The following is a 15,922-nucleotide window of genomic DNA, read 5'->3' on the forward strand; positions in this document are numbered from 1 at the left end:
CTCCAACGGACCACCCCGACTCTCCAACCTCCAGCTCTCCACTCTCCAGAAGTCCCCCAGCCCTGCCCCCAGGGGCTCACCACAGCCTTTCTATATCTTACACCAAAGGACTCTCTCAAGGAGGCTCCGGGAGGCCATGGGATCCGTACACTCGCCCCACGCCTCAAGGGTGTTCCCAGACTCTTTCTCCTTCTCCATAAGATTGAACACATGTCCACCCCCATTGTCCCATCTGCCCCATGACACCAGTGGACACTGAGATGTGAAGGGGCTACCATATAATGAAGTTCTTCTAGCCTGGCACTGCCTCCTGGCACTATTTCATAATCAGATCACATAGATAAGACTTCAGCAGAACATAGCTTCCAGGGTTACTTCACTGCAGATGGCAGGGGCACAGACTAACTGACTTAGACACAATAAGAAGGAGAAAGAAAATGGTGGCGTCATTTAACTAGGCAGGCTCCCCCTTGTGATGTCACTTCTCTGTTAGTGTCATTCTCTGCAAGCCCTTCCTACATGGGGGCAGCGATGACAGCGCCAGGGTCTGCCCTGCGGGGTGGCTAGAAACTCCAGCGGGAAGAAGGCATCACCCGCCCAGGCCAAAACTGCATCTCCTGGAATCAGTCTGGTATTATGTTCAGGTCCCCTGTCCAAGCTGTGTCCCATGACTGCTCCCTTCAGCCAAGTGGTAGAGCAATCCCCATGGGCACTGTGACCTGGACTGCAGGGAGGTGCCTCCCTCTGTTAGTGAATCCACGAGAGTCTGGCACAGGTTCTCAAAAGTGTATTCAGGTATAAAGTAGGGATAAACACTCACTAGTACAGAATCAATTAGACTCCGTGCAGTAATTCTGTCCAGGGGGTAAAGAGCACCAGCTGCAAGCCGCCTGCTCTACTCTGAGGGCCTGTGAGAGCGAGAGCGAGAGAGAGAGAGAGAGAGAGAGAGAGAGAGAGAGAGAGAGAGAGAGAGACCCTCCCTCTTAGCTTATAATTTGTCACGCAGGCAGACAAGACCACGCCCTAGGGCTGGCTGCCCCAAAACTCATTGGCTAAATGGATCGAAATCCCACAACACTTCCCCTTTTTTCTAAATAAGAAGGTCCTAATCCTAACCTAAAACTATTTACAATCAAGTATTGTGCAGAAAAAAGAAAAGGTGATAACATAAATGAAGATGAAACTATAAACAACAGAAACAACACCAAGCAAGAAACACATCCTAAATATCCAGGCCATAGGTAAATGGCAAATTACAGAGATTACTCCAGTAGCTGTCCTGTCCTGGAAAGTCCGAGTCTTGTACCTAATATGCCCAACTCAGATATGAGAGGATGGTAACTAATCCCTCTTAGATGGCCAATCTTGATTGGATCTGGAATCCACAAATAGACACGCCTGTGGGTGGGTCTGTAGGGGAAGGACCTCAGCTCGACTGAGTGACACCTTCCTGTGGTGGCCCAGGTATAAAGCCATGTGGGGGAAGCCATGGTGCTTTGCCTGCTTTCTTCCCTCCTTACTGGCAAGTGCATCTGTCCTAGAACTTCAGTCACTCCAGCCGTACTTCTCCAACACCAGACTACAGTCTCTTCACCCTTCTGACATAGACTGAAGACAAGCATCTCTTCAGGATGCTCCAAGCCCTCAACATCAGGCTGGGCTTCTGAGGTATCTCGTCTCATTGGCAAAGCAAGCTACCAGGTCATAGCCTCTCCAGTGCACATACAGCCACTGACCATAGAATAGAGACTGAGCTGATGAGAAGTAGCACCCACAGGCACACGGCCGCCTTTCCAGTCATCCTTCCTTCATTCCAAAGGGCAGAACATGGGCTTAGGAGGGTCCCCTTGAAATGCATCTTTATCATTGAAGGACTGGGCAGGGCCAGTAGAGAACGTGTATTAAGCAATAAATAAACAAACAAACAAACTCAAACAGGCGCTAACCCTGAACTTACACAGAGGAATGAGTGGTGGTCCACTTTCTCCCAGAGACCCTCGGCTGTCTTCTTCCCTGAGACATTTCTCATCCGCGCTCCCTGCCAGATGGACTTTGCTGCCATCAAAACATATCTTTTGATGACAGGTCTGTCTGTATTTTAAATAACAAGTAAATGCTGGTGCCGCTCACTCTACCTCCATAAGGGGATCTGGATGAGCTGGCCGATGGTCTAAGATGCTAAGCCTGCATCTTAGGCTGATGGAAAGGAGTGTGTATGCTCGATAAGTAGGCTTCTGGAAGGTTCTAATAAGCATTTTGTTCCAGGAGACCTGGTACTGATAGCTGATAGTGACAGAGATGCTAACATTCAGAGCCAAGAGCGGCTAGGCAAAGACTGTCACCTCTTTGTAGGTTTCACATCCAAGAGCGGCTAGGCAAAGACTGTCACCTCTTTGTAGGTTTCACACCCCTGGACCAGGTCTGTCCCTTTCTCACACCCCTTCCCCAATAAAACAGGGAACCAAAACTTACCTTCTGGTCTTAACTTCTAAGAAACAGACAGACTTGGTGCTACAGGCCTGTGCTTCAGCTACTCAGAGGCTGAGGCAAGAGGATCACAAGTTCAAGACCAGCCCAGACCACAGACTGAGTCAAAGCCAACAGGGTGACTAATAAAACATTGCTTCAAGATAAGACAGAGGTGTGGCTCAGTGGTGAAAACGTGGAGGAGGTGTGGCTCAGTGGTGAAAACGTGGAGGAGGTGTGGCTCAGTGGTGAAAACGTGGAGGAGGTGTGACTCAGGGGTGAAAATGTGGAGGTGTGGCTCAGTGGTGAAAATGTGGAGGTGTGGCTCAGTGGTGAAAATGTGGAGGAGGTGTGACTCAGGGGTGAAAATGTGGAGGTGTGGCTCAGTGGTGAAAACGTGGAGGAGGTGTGGCTCAGTGGTGAAAACGTGGAGGAGGTGTGGCTCAGTAGTGAAAATGTGGAGGTACAACACAGAGGTGAAAACATGGAGGAGGTGTGGCTCAGTGGTAAAATTGTGGAGGTGTGGCTCAGTGGTAAAGTGTTCACCTAGCAAGCATGGGAACCTAAAATCAACCCTGATAATATGAAAGAAGGGGATAAAAGGGGGGAAAGGAAGAGGAGGGAAAGGCAGAAAATTAATCCCCTCCCTCATGCACCTTCCAGGTCTTCAGAAGCTGCGCTCTATGAAGGATGAAGAAAGAGCTGAGGAGAAAGTCTCAAACACTCATATCGTGTACAGAAAGCTGTACGGAGTAGAGTGCTTCTTATTGCAGTGCTGGGGATCGAACCAGGGCCTTGGGTGTGCTGGGCCAGCTACCACTGAGCCACAGCCCCAGGAATACCTGTGTTTGCCCATCTATAACTTAAATCCCTTGTTCAGAGCCGCAAGCACCAACAACAGACAGATGGATGTGAGGTGGACAGCCAGCCCACAGTTGCCTTTCCCCTTGGTCCTCGTAGAACATAACAGGACAGAGAATGGGGAACAGGGTCACACCCAGGTGCTCTGATGAGAGTCTCAGTGCTCCAGGGGGAGGTTGGTGCCAAGAAGGACCGGGGAAGGTAATTGCTGACTTGGCTCTTTGCAGATGGAAGAGCTTTTATTTGTTGTTTTTTGTTTTTTCTCCAACATGGGTCCAGAAAAGGCCAAGTGGGATTTGTAACATCCCATTTTCTCTGTTTCTATCAACACGTTATGTGGTCCGTAAAGGGCATTTCACTCCTTTTGTGCAGACGTGGACTTTGTACATGACCTTAGCAAATGGAACCACTGAGGCGATATCAGTGCTGCCCACACCGTCCCCCTCGGCCTCCCAGACAGCCATACTCAGGGTCATGTCAGCTGTCAGACAGCAATCTGAGGAGAAAAGGATGCGGGAGGAAGAGAGGGAGAGAGGGAGAGACAGAGAGACACACACAGAGAGATTTGTTGTGTGATGGAAAGTAGGCAAGGAGGGGGACCAAACCCTGAGAGCCCATCTCTCCTCCAGCCTGGAGCATCCATGTCTGTGTGCACGCACAACCAAAGCTCCCTGGCCCTTTGATCGGGGACCCCATGCTGGGCCTTGTTCGTGAGATTTTTTTAATTCTCTTTCATTTTATTGAGCGGCTTCCCTCCCCACCTCCATACCCAGAATCCAATCTTATTGGGTCCTTCTTCCCACTGATGCGTTTTTATGAGCTTTGTAGTAGATGCAGAAATATATGGGCACAACAAGGAAGAAAGGGAGAAAAGAAGGAAGGAGGGATGGAGGGAGAGAAAGAGGGAGGACTGGAGTCTGAGCAGCGGAAGGGAGTGGAAGGGACGGCATGTGAGGAAAGTCTTGGGTCAAGCCACATTTCACAGAAAATGAAGAAATGGAAGGACAGCCAATTGGTGCCCAAGAAAGGAATTTCAGATACTAAATATGGCCCCTGGCTTGTGGGGACTGGCCACTGCTGGACAGTAAGGCTCCCTCAAGAGCATGGGTGTGTGAGGAGGGCACTCTGTTGACCCCATGCCTGGATGCATTTGCCCTCCGCTGAAAACAGTCCTGCGTGAGCTCAGTCATGCATCCCTTCAGGGACCCCCACAGTGCATGCACTAGGTCCTGCCCCAGAAACCAGGAAGGCATGCGTCCCCTCCTTCCCATCTCTAGGACTTGGTTTTGCATTAAACTCTGTGTCTTCCAGCTACTTTGACCCAGCCCCCGCCCCACTGCGTGTGTTTATGCTGTGTCCTGTGGGAGGAGTTTATTTGCGTGTTAGGGTGCTTATTGGGTGAGACTTTTCCTGCCGGTACAAAGATGGAAACTGAGGCACCAATGGGAAGACTGTGTTGGATGTGAGAGCCGACTTCTCCCAACCTGAGTGAACGCTCTTCCCATCTCATAGATGAGTGAGAGGGCTCAGGAGAGATTCCAAGCTGGGTGTGGTGGTGTTGCCTGTGGTCCCTGCATCTACCTGAAAGGCTGAGGCAAGAGGACAGTGAGTTCAAGGCCAGCCTGAACTACATTGTGAGGCACTGTGGAATTCCCATAAGGCATGTGAGCTGGACCCTAGATACCTTTCTCCATTAACAAATGGGTGTTGGTGTACAGCTCCTGCATTTGGTTAAAATAAGTCCAGGCTCTTGCTTTACATCACAATACATTACAGCTTCATAAGTTTATCTCTCAAATGTTTCTTATTTATTTATTTATTATGTATATAATATCCTGTCTGCGTGTATGCCTGCAGGCCAGAAGAGGGCACCAGATCTCATTACAGATGGTTGTGAGCCACCATGTGGTTGCTGGGAATTGAACTCAGGACCTTTGGAAGAGCAGGCAATGCTCTTAACCACTGAGCCATCTCTCCAGCCCCTCTGATTGTTTCTTTGAGTAAAAATTCTGGAGCAACTTCACCCTAGAATTCTGACTCAGGTCACTCGAGGTAGTGAAGGTGTGTATCATCAGGCTGTGGCCAACCCAAGGCTTGATTTGGGCCGAGTAATCTATTTTCAAGATGGAGCACTTACATGTCCAGTGTTCGCTAGAAACCCGTTCAACCCCAAGTAGATCTTTTTCTAGGACTTTGCCAAGTATTCTCATTATCTGTGGCCGGCATCCTCAGAGCAGACAATCCAAGAGAAGGAAAGCTCAAAGAGCTTACTATGACCCTACCTTCAAAAGTCAAAGGCTGCGTTGATTATTGCTGCGTAACAAAGTATCCAAGACATGGCAGCTCTAGAAGGAATAATTAGCTTCCCCACACATATGTGTGGCCTGGCCTGGCACAGATCCAGCAAGACGGTCCCTCTATCCCAGACCACTTCCAGCTACTCCCCAGCCCTGGGAGCCAGCTCCATCTAACTCACCACACACAGCTCAGTCTGGTGTAGATTCAATACGGCAGCCACTCCAGCACACTACCTTATACCATGTTTCAGCCCCAGGAGCCATCTCCAGATGATGGGTGGCTTGGCCCAGTGCAGACCAGGCAAGGCAGCTTGCCCACCTTGACCCACCTCCACTCCTTCCAGTTTCTCCCAAGCCACACAACCAACTGTCCACCCCCAGGCTCTTGCCCAATGGGCTGAGAACACATAGCGAAAGACACAATCGTCAACCTAACTCCAGATGCTCAGGTCTCACTGGAAAAACAAAAGCAATAAAAAATAAATAGACAATATGCCCACATCCCTGTCAACAATCTCACAATAATGTCTGCTGAGGAAAACAACAGATGAAATTCAGGATGCAGAATTCAAAAGAACAATTATAACTAGGTGGAGGTGTTCAAAGAATTCAAAGAACGTACAGAGAAACCCTTGAATAAGCTGGAAAAAGACAGCGTAGCCTGAATGGAGCTTAAGAAAACACAGAAAAACTGATGGATGAAATAAGGAAGTCAATTCGGGATGTGAAAACAGCTCAACAAAGAGACATGGACAGTGGAGAGAACCCAAGCTGAAAGGAAGCTCGGAATGAAAACGTCAGTCGATAAAGGGCTCACTGGAAAGACTTGTCAGCGGAGGGAGGGTCGTGTGGGACAGGGAGCATCAGGGCTTGAAGACAAGGGAGAGGAACTGTATCGTTCACTCCAAGAAAATGATAGTTCTGGTAAATGTATGAATGAAACATGCAGAATTTAGGGGGTTATGCAGAAAAGCCAATTTTAAAAAAGAAAAGTCAGGCGTTGATGGCACACATCTTTAATCCCAGCATTTGGGAGGCAGAGGCAGGTGGACCTCTGTGAGTTCAAGGACAGCCTGGTCTACAGAGTGAATTCCAGGACAACCAAAGATACACAGAGAAACCCTGTCTCAAAAAAAGGAAAAGCGAAATATCAAATTATGGGCATAGAAGATAGAGAAGAATCCCAGCTCTAAGGCATAGAAAATATTTTTTAAAGAGAAAGAGAGAGAGAGAGAGAGAGAGAGAGAGAGAGAGAGAGAGAAGGAAATACCAAATCTTGATAAAGAAACGCCCATGCAGGTACAGGGAAAGAAACTCCCATGCCATATCATAGTTGGAACAGTAAGAACTCCAAAGCTACAAGAGAGAAGGGCATGTCACAGAGGAAGGCGGGGCCCTTAGAGTAACAGCCAATAGGCTGACAGAAAACTCCAGAGCCAGAGGAGCTGAGGAGAATGCAGCTCATGCTCTAAAGAGCAGAACTTGGCCTCAGCTAAGACTCACAGGCCAGGCAAGGAACCCCTGGGAGTGAGCCAAGTCACTTGAACCAGTGAGACCTCTTCCTACATTTTCCAAGAGTCACTTTAGATAGGCAGGTACCGAAGTCTTGACCTCTAAGCACCCAGAAGATGCTCAGGAGAAATGAGGGCTTTGCAGTGCCCAGCATCTTGGGTCTATCAGGGGCTGGCTAGTGGAGCTGAAATCCAAATTAGCTACTCAGACACCTCCATGTCAGAAGCCGGGCCAGAGAGCCACGCACTCATCAGCGTGAGAGCAGTGCAATCCCCACAGCGAGAGAGAAGGACCCGGCATAATGAGGACAGTAGATGAAAGGGATGCCACCAAGAGGATCTTAATTGCATCTTAATTGAGTCCCATATTTCTCCTTCATGCAGATCCCATCCTTGTCAAAAAGACAGCGGTGTCTCTGCTGGGGCACTCTCTGCACCCCAGCCATGGATGGTCTGCAAGGTCACCACACTGTATGGTCTATGAAAACGTGTATCGGTTAACTGTTGCTGCAACAACGCTCTATGACAAAACACACCAAATCCTAGTACCACTGTCCCTCACGCATCTGCAGGTCAGCTGGGTGACGACTGACCAGGCTGTACTCTCCCTGGTACACACTGAATCTGGGCTCCTGTCTGCGCCAAGGTTAGGTCCTCCAGGGGCCACACCGAGGAGGAAGCAGCTGGGGGGGGGGAGGGTTTCCATCACTCATCTTGGTGTGACCAAGTGCCTTAAGGAAGGACGAGTCCACTCTGGCTCACAGTCTGAGGGATCAGTTGTTCATCGTGTGGGGAAAGGCATGGCAGCTGGAGTGTGAGGCCGATGGTCACTTTGCACCCATTGTCAACCAGCACAGACCGAGGATGACTTTTTGCTGTTCTCTCCTTTCTATCCAGTCTTGAACCCCAGACTGTAGGACAGTGCTGTCACATGCAGAGTGATCCACCTTCCTTGCTCAGTTTGAACTTTCTAGAAACACCCTTGTAGCCACACCCAGAAGTGTATTTTGATGTTGATTCTATATCCAGTCAAGTTGACCAGATTAACCATCCACAAGTTCACACCTTGCCACGTTCACACCTCACCAGTTAACACTTTGCCGACTTCACACCCAAATACATTAAGTCACAACATTCCAGCTCTCCTTTTCACCCTACAATACAGCATGTCCTTATTAGGTCATTGAGAATCCTAAAACTGAACAAAAATCCAAAGTCTCTCCTGAGACCCAAGGCAATTTCTTAGCTGAGAGTCTCTATTAAATAAAAAATTCAGAAAGTTACATTATTTCCAATCCAAAATGGCACATAGTAAACGTTCCATTCCAGAAGAAAAAAAAAAGGGACAAAGGGATCTTAGCTAAGACCAAAGCAAAGTAAGACTGAAATCCCACGGGGCGCACACTGGGCATCCAGTGACCAGCTACCTCACAGGCCTGCTGCCATGACTTTTTCACCTCAGAGGACCAAAGCCTCTCCAACTGCGAACCAAAATAAAATCCTTTTTCCTAATCTTACTTTTGCTGGGTGTTCGGTCACAGCAATGACAGAAGGTTGGGACGGAGGAGTGGAGCCACCGGGGTGATAATCCCGGCCATGTGGTTCTTAGGCCTTTTGGTTCCAGGATTGCACAAGAGTTTGGAGTTTTGGCCTTTAAGAGTCTTAAACCCTATAAGTATCATGAACGATTAAGGTAGGGCTTTGGAAGACCAGAAAATGTGCACAGTGAAGGCCCAGCTCAAGAGGGTTCAAAAGAGACTAAGCATTTTATCAGGCACCAGGCTAGAGGCCATTCACACTACACCCTGACAAAGAATTTGTCTGCATTCTGCCCCTGTCCTGAGAACTTGCTTAAGGCTGAAATTAATGGGTTAATTGTTTTGACAGAGGGGATTTCAAGACAACACAGCATTTGGGGTGTGGCAAGCAACTGCTCACTGCCCTTATCCCAGTTTACTGTGACAGAGACAAGTGACACAGAAAGACACAAGATGTGTGGTTTGAGGAGGTAAAACACCATCAGGAAGTTTGTAGTTCCAGAAAGGGAGACGTTGAAGGAAGCTGTCATTGCCAAATATCAGCACCATCACAGGGACGCTCTACCCTGTACATAGGGCCTTCTTCAAAGACCTTCCACATGAGCTGGGGAAGAGAGTGGTCAGTGGGTGTGGACGTGTTCAGTCCCGTATGCTTAGGGTTTTGCTTTGTTTTGTTTTGTTTTTTATCAACTGGATGCAAAATGGAGTCATCGGGAAAGAAGGATCCACAGTTGAGGAATTTCCTATATCAGACTGGTCTGAGAACAAGACTGTACGACATTTTCCTGATTTATGAGTAATGTGGAAAGGCCCTGCCTACTGTGGGCAGTGTTGCCCCTGGGAAGGAGATCCAGGGCTGCAAAAGGAAGCGAACCGAGCAAGCCACGGAGAGCGAGCCAGCTAGCAGCACCCTCCAAGGCCTCTGCTTCAGTTCCTGCCTTGAGTTCTTGCCTTAGCTTCCTCTGATGTTGGACTGAAATCCGTAAGACAAATAAACCACTTTCTCTCTAAGTTGTTTTGGGTCCATGTTTAATCACAGCAGCAAAGACTCCTAGAACCCATATAAAGCCAGACGTGGTGACATGGGCTTGTGATCCCAGCATGGAGGAGACAGGGACAGGCTTAGATGTGGCTCACTGGCCAGCCAGCCTGGCCTGCTTGCTGAGTTCAAAGTGGATGACTGAGAGTGCTACCTCAGAAGATGCAAGGTTCTTGAAGAGCAACCACAGAGGTCATCCTCTCATCTCCACATACGTGTGCACACGCATGGTGAACACACACACAGACAACACGAGCCCAGCATACTGTCTGGTCATTTCATTACATGAGGAAGACTTCAATGCACCTGCCGGGAGAGTGTGGTCAGCAGAGAGGGACAGCGGGCACCGACATATTTACAGGCGAGAAACATTTCTGGAAAGATACAAACAGACCTGAAGACTGTGGAGCTCTGGATGAGACTGGAGACTGAGGACCACCTCCCCCGCCCCCGCCCCCGCCCCCGCCCCCCATTTATCGGTTAATCAGCTTCACTGTGCCCCCCTGCTGCTTTGTTAAAGGGAAAGACAGGAAGCAGCACTGAACAAACAGAAACACTTGTGAAGAGACCCGAGCCTGTTTTTAGCCTGTCAGGATGCTCCAAAATTTGCATTTCTAGGCTTGCCTGGTTGTCCAGTCCATTGAGGCAAGTTGGTTCCAAGTTCAAGACCTGCCTGGGTCAGTGAGAAGTCAAGATCCCCCTGGGTAGCAGAGAGAGACTGTCTCTACATAAAAAGTAAAGGCTTGTTCTGCTCTGATTTTCTGTGGCTCTGGATGTTACCAGCCTAGAGCAGGGCACAGGGCACCCCTGCTGAGAGTTCCAGGTTCTGGCCTACAACAACAAAGAGTCTATTTAGAGACTGGAAGTGTGCCAGAGAGCTGGGGAGGTTAGAAGGTCAAAAGCCTGCATGGGTCAGGCTCATTGTGCCCACCTTCTCTCCCAGTTTGGAGATCGCTGGCCTTTCTCATTCATGCTCTGTGCCCGCATCTAGCCCTGGAGGAGGGGTTTCTGGCCTTGCTGCCAGCTGACTTCTTTTGCATATTAATCTCTCTCCTCTCCTCTCCTCTCCTCTCCTCTTCTCTTCTCTCTCTCTCTCTCTCTCTCTCTCTCTCTCTCTCTCTCTCTCTCCACGCTATTCCCTGGCCACACTGTGTGCTCTGAAATGGTTCACAACAGCCCCAACTGAGGGCACCTCCACTCAGCAAGCGTCAGGAGCTCCCTCCAACCCAGTCCTCTTTTTCTGTTTCCCAAGAGCAGAGGAGGAGGGTTACTACATCAGAGATGGACACTGGGACTCAGTCGTGGATTTGGAGTTGGACCCCAAGCCCACAGCAAAAAGCCAAGCAGATGCCAGCTTTGCCACCCCCTGATAATGAGCCAGCCTCATTAGCAGATTAGCTTCGGGGGTGAACAGTACTCTTAATAATGCACAAATCGCTATGACAACCACCCACTTTGGTACCTAAAGATAACTTCTCCGCCAGGCCGTGTGTGTGTGTGTGTGTGTGTGTGTGTGTGTGTGTGTGTGTGTGTTCGAAAAGAAACACCCTTCCCTGTGAGCCCCAACATTCTGTATATTCTGCATGTCTTTGATGCCTGTGGGTCTGTGTGTGTTAAGCTCTAATTTACAGACAGGCCTGTGAGCATACATACATGGCACAGGTGTGAGTGGCGTGAAAGGCATGGGTGTGGTAGGTACAGGCAGCCCAGAGCCCCCATGGCATTCCTAGCGGCAGGGATGTTACCCTGTTCTCAAGGCTGATAAAACTGCTGTTGGGTCCAGGCACCCGAGCGCACTGCCATAATTACTCAGGAAGACAGGCTTGGCCGGGATTAATTCTGTGATTAATTATGGTGGGCGCTTCAACAAGCGAGTGCACGCTCGGCAGAGTCAGGAGGGGACATGACGGCCTCTGGCTCGCCGGTAGGACGGACGACTGAGGATTGTGTTGAGTGGGGAGCCGCGTGGGCCTGACTGTAATGAGAAATGAGGAAAAGTGCTGAAAAATTGATGGCGCCTGCAGATTGCACAGGCTGGCGCGCAGCGGGGGGCCCTGCAGCCGGCGTGCCCCGCGCGGTATGCTAATACAGGCGCCTGGGCCCAGGGAACCGCAGGAAGAAAAAGCCCCGCACAAAGGAGAGAAATGCAAATGACAGGCCAGGAGATCAGTGCCGAGAATCCGGATTAAGTGTGTGGAGCAGCCGCTGGCCCAAGTTTAACCCTTCCTGGGCTGTCTGACTGCAGTGGGGTGCTGGGAGCTAAAATCTGGATGGGGTGCTGGGAGCTAAAGTCTGAATGGGTGCTGGGCAAAAGTGGAAGAGCCAAGAAGCTGTAGGGACCGGGCTCGCGCCAATCAGGAGGATGCCTTCTTGGAAAGGGAGGATGGGGAGGGAAGTCTCCTGACAGGAAACACAAAGGTCTATCTGGTAATGGGGATCCAACGACAAGCAACCAAAAGTTTTGAAGTGTGGGCCGCTGGGAAGGAAGGTCGGGGAGCAAGCAGGGTGTTCCTGGTATTTCCATGGTTGCTACGGTGTCGTTTTTGTGACATTACACACAGACGATTGACATGTGCTACTGAATCTAAGTTACATCTCAACCAAAATGGAACAAGAAATAAGGCCCCAGAGAGGTATGGAGAGACTGCTGAGGGATGCTCACAGCCTATGGGAGAGAACCACCCCGGGGCTTGTAATGAGCAGGAAACCCAAACAAAGATGGAGGGCAGGCCAAATGTAAGTGGAAATACAGAGGAGCCAGCTGCCATCTCCTGAGCTGGACAGTGGGGATGAAAGTCAGCAATCCCTCAACAGGAGTCAGTGCTCACAAGAAGTAAGAGAGTGGGCACGTCTCAAATACAAATACCTGGGAGGATCACAGGCGATGCCAATAAGGGATGGGTGGATAGATGGATGGATGGATGGATGATGGATGGATGGATGGATGGATGATGGATGGATGGATGGATGATGGATGGATGGATGGATGGATGGATGATGGATGATGGATGGATGGATGGATGGATGGATGGATGATGGATGATGGATGGATGGATGATGGATGGGTGGATGATGGATGGATGGATGGGTGGATGGATGGATGATGGATGGATGGATGGATGGATGATGGATGATGGATGGATGGGTGGATGATGGATGGATGGGTGGATGGATGGATGGTAGACAGAGAAGAAAGGATAGGTAGGTAGATACATAGAGGCTAGAGATAGAGAAATGGATAGATGGTAGCTGTAGAGGTGAAAGAGAGAGAGAGAGAGAGAGAGAGAGAGAGAGAGAGAGATCAGCAGTTCTCAACCTGTGGCTCACAACCCCCTTGCAGGCTGTCTTAGGTTAGGGTTTCTATTGCTGTGAAGAGACACCATGAGCATGGCAACTCTTATAAAGGAAAACATTTAATTGAGGCTGGCTTACAGTTCAGAGATTTAGTCCATTATAGCCAAGGTGGGAAGCACAGCAGAGCAGAGGCAGACATGGTGCTGGAGAGGGGATGAGAGTTCTGCATCTGGATTGCCAGGCAGCAGGGAGAGACTGAGCCTGGTCTGAGCATCTGAAACCTCAAAGCCATAGAAGAATGGAGCAGACATACAATTAACATTGGCCCCCATACTTCTAATGATGATGCTTAGATAGAATCATTGCTTTCTAAAAATGTGGAAAAAAGCCAAAATGTGAGGTGTTTTTGTTGTGGTAGGAATGGTGATCTGAATGAGTGTGGGCAAACTGCTCTTAGAAATAATTCAAACAGAAGGCCAAGCCTTTTGACGTGTGCAGAAAGTGTGGCAAAGGCTAGCATTGGACTAACAAATGTAGATCAACAAGGGACAGAGAAGATAACCTTTTGGCATCAGAAAACACCCAGCAGGACCCCTTGCAGGCCCCAATGTCAAATGTAGCTCAATCATTCCCTGTCAGCATTCCCCCTGTGGGGGAAACCTTCCACAAAACGATTAAATGATATAACACATGTTTAAAACCATATGGCTTTGGATGCCAGACCAGCAGTAGAAAATAAAACAAAACCTTCAGGAGAAAGCATAAAGCAAATATTTTGGCAAACTTTTATAAATGAACAAAGGCCAAAGTTAAAAATATAGATAAATGGCATAGAACTTGAGGGTTTGGTAGACAAGGGTGCAGATGTCACAATAATTGCACCAAAATCATGGCATCCAGGTTGGCCTCTTCAAGAAGTAAATGTTCAGTTTTTAGGGACTGGCAGTTTGTCTCAAGTAAAACAAAGTGCAAGATGGGTTGAATTTACAGGGCCAGAAGGACAGGAAAATTGAAACCATATGTGGCTGATATAGCAATGAATTTATGGGGACACGATTTACAGCAGCCATGGAAACCACAGATTAACATTCCCCCAATCTTAGAAACATGCTATAAAATAAGGAATGTTCCTGAGGGAAATATTAAAAGATACTATCAAGGACAGCCGCAGACCATTCAAGCTATAAGAAGCAAGGTACAAAAGCTGTTAGTATTTCAAAAATACCAGCCGCCCTACCTTTAAATTAGTTGACTGACAAACCTGTTTGGGTTGAGCCTTTGACATTAGAAAAATTATAGGCCTTAGAACAGCTGGTAAAGGAGCTGTTAAATGCTCAACATACTGAAGAATTGACCAGTCTTTGGAATTCTGTATTTGTTATTAAAAAGAAATCTGGAAAATGGAGGATGGTAACAGATTTAAAGAGGCATAAATATATAAATTTTATAAATATATAAAATGGGCTCTTTATAGCCTGGAATTCCCTTGCATTCTTTATTACCTAAGGGATGGCCTATTAAAGTGGTTGATTTAAAATACTGCTTTTTTACTATACCTTTTCAAAAGCAGAATAGAGAACAATCGGCCTTCACAGTGCCTACTTATAATAATTCTCAGCCTGTTAAGAGATATCAATAGAAGATTCTCCCTCAAGGGATGTTGAACAGCCTCACCCTGTGCCAATATTTTATATGGCAGCCATTAGAAATAATTTGTGTATAGTTTTCTCAGTCTATAATTTACCATTGCTTCATTATGGCCACAAAATAAAAATTGGCAAAGAGTTTCAATAATTTTATGAGAGAGATAGGTAACAAATATCCAAAAAGCAAGAGATTTCAGGTTATAAAAAAGGCTGATTGGATTCTACATCATATAGTAAAAGACACCCCAATTTCTGCAACCCCTTCATTCTACACTTATGCAAATAAATCAAGAAAGGCCCTTTATAAGTCAGGAAAAATAAATAAAGTGATTCAAAGTCCTATGATTCAGTTCAGAAATCAAAATCATCTGCTCTTCTCAGTATTATTAAATTTTTCAGACTCTTAATGTAATTACTGACTCTCAATATGCAGAAGGAGTTGTCTTACATATTGAAACTTCTGAACTTATTCCTCATGTCAGAATTAACTTGGTTATTTATACAACTACAGGAAATAGTCAGAAATAGGGATCATCCCATAAATATACACATATCAGATCCCGTAAAGGTCTGCCAGGCCCTCTAGCACAAGGTAGTGATGAAATTGATCAGTTATTAGTAGGAAATGTGCTGAAGGTCTCATAAAAAGAGTTTTTATGAAAAAGAGTTTCATTAAAAAATACCATGTCGATAGTAAGGGTTTAAAAAAGGATTTTTTTCATCACTTGGTAACAAGCCAAGGAAATTATAAGAAAATGTCCTACTTATTCCTTGTATAATCAAAATCCACTACCTGCAGGAAGTAATCAAAAGAGTACTCAAAAAAAATGAAATTTGGAAAATGGGTGTGTTTCATTTTGCAGAATTTGGAAACAAGACCTCCCTGCCCCCGAAAGATATCCATGAACCCTAAATTGCTTCACCCAACAAAAAACAGGAAGCAGTTTGGAGAAAATATTGCCCAAATTCCCAAAATTATTGTTTGTAAATGTTTGTTTTCATTTGAAGGGGTATATAATATAGAGATGAATATTTTGCATTGGTATGGATCTTGATCTACTGATACAAATTGAAAGTCAATTTTGTTATATATATATATATATATATATATATACACACACACACATATATTTCTACTCTTGTTTAAGGTATTAATGTTTATTCAGCTCATTTAAAAATGTAATGTATAATTAAAATTGCAGATTAATAGATAGTCATTTATAATAGTCAAACTTGTAGTCATGTTAGTTAGGTTTTCTAGATATATAGA

The sequence above is a fragment of the Microtus oregoni genome, unplaced genomic scaffold (genome assembly GCF_018167655.1).
Source record: "Microtus oregoni isolate MIOR12 unplaced genomic scaffold, Mior012 000028F_ref0000031, whole genome shotgun sequence".
Classification (NCBI taxonomy): domain Eukaryota; kingdom Metazoa; phylum Chordata; class Mammalia; order Rodentia; family Cricetidae; genus Microtus; species Microtus oregoni.